Below are 1,502 nucleotides of genomic sequence, written 5' to 3'. Positions count from 1 at the left end.
CCAGAGCATCGAAACTACTTGGAACTCTTGTGTATATGAACGTGTCCGCGCCTTTGTACTCTGGTACCTTCGCCGCTACAAACCAACCAACCATCGTGTCCGTGCACATCAGAGTCGCAAAGAATGGAGAATAGGCAGGCTTTGTCGTGTGTGCAGCCGTAGCTCACTTGGCAGATCGTTCGCTTAGTGTGTGAAAGGTCTCGGGTTCAAGCCCCGGCGCCTACATGTTTTGTGGTCAGTGCATGGTAAGTGCTGGTCGCGGCGAACCTAAAGGCACGCAAGAAGTTGCAAAACCAGCGTCACAGACTGATATGATGTGTACTGACATAAGGAGAGCAAGATGTAAGTGTGGGGACCGGCTGTTATCGAGGTGTCATCGAGTGCAGATCTGTCTAAGGTATCAAGGCTTAACGTCATTGGAGTCTAGAGAGTGGACAACACGTTCGTCATACTCAGAGCGATGTCCGAATTCTATTTTCGACGTTATGCGTGCCACTTTCATTGTGGCCAACTACGATTCGATACAGAATGCACGAAACCTGAAAGACACCCTCACTGATACATAGAGAGTAGGATTTGTCTGCGGAATAATGGGAGTGCAAGGGTCTGTGACGTTGATATGGCTGTATGTAGCACTATTAGTCACCGGGGGGGTGGGCGTAGCTCAAGTGGTAGAGCGCTCGCTTGGCGTGCGAGAGGTACTGGGATCGATACCCAGCGCCTCCAGAATTTTTAACACACCTACATTCGCACCTTGCCATGCAAGTGGAATAATTCACAACTAGCAGAGGTGTCTAGGCAGATACAAGCGAACGATTAGCATCCACAATTGGCAAGCGTGCTTTTATTCGTGCGCAGGAAGCACCCTCCTCCCACACCTACACTTAATTTAGAAACAGTACAAGTGTTCCCATAATATTCTCAAGCCTACGTCGGAAAGATATGCCTTTTGCCGAGTTCACGTAAATCCCACTGCACGTTCCCATTCTTTGCGTGCAGTCGGCTGCTACTGGTGTTGCTGGTTGTGACTGCTGATAACAGATGCCGTAGCAATCAATTCATGGAGTGAATTGTATGTTTTGAGATAGTCTGTCTCTGACAAGCAAACGCAGGTGATATAGGTGCGAACACAGGAAGCTTGCAGCCCCTCGCTGCCTGCAGACACAGAGCAGCCACACTGAGAGAGCGGCCTAAGCCGTAGGCGAAATGTGCTCATTCGCTTTGGTGCGACGTGGAACTATAAATAAGGCTGCCACTAGCGTGAGCGTTGCGTGAGCGTCGTGTAAAGTCGGAAAAGTCGGCTGCATGGGTGATTGCCAAGTTTGGGGAGCGTTTCGGAGTATGATCAGTGCAATGGAGACGCGGAAACTTGTTGTGGCCCAGTGTTTTGCAGTTGGACGACAAGAGTGGTACACAGTAGCAAAGAGCGAGGCACTGAGATGGCATGAACAATGGAGTGCACAATGGGGCTCGAGATGTGGTTGTTATCTCAGGTGCTGTGT

General features: G+C 50.1%; 1 non-coding gene across 1 annotated transcript; it reads left to right on the top strand.

The window, feature by feature from the left end:
* The first annotated feature begins 652 nt into the window (after positions 1–652).
* Trnaa-ggc (transfer RNA alanine (anticodon GGC)) lies at positions 653–726 on the top strand. The gene has a single exon. It is a non-coding gene; the product is annotated as a tRNA-Ala (tRNA).
* Positions 727–1,502: the final 776 nt, after the last annotated feature.

The sequence above is a fragment of the Schistocerca gregaria genome, chromosome 9, assembly GCF_023897955.1.
Source record: "Schistocerca gregaria isolate iqSchGreg1 chromosome 9, iqSchGreg1.2, whole genome shotgun sequence".
NCBI lineage: Eukaryota > Metazoa > Arthropoda > Insecta > Orthoptera > Acrididae > Schistocerca > Schistocerca gregaria.
The sequence above is the reverse complement of the archived record's forward strand: the minus strand, read 5'-3'. Positions and strand labels throughout refer to the sequence as shown.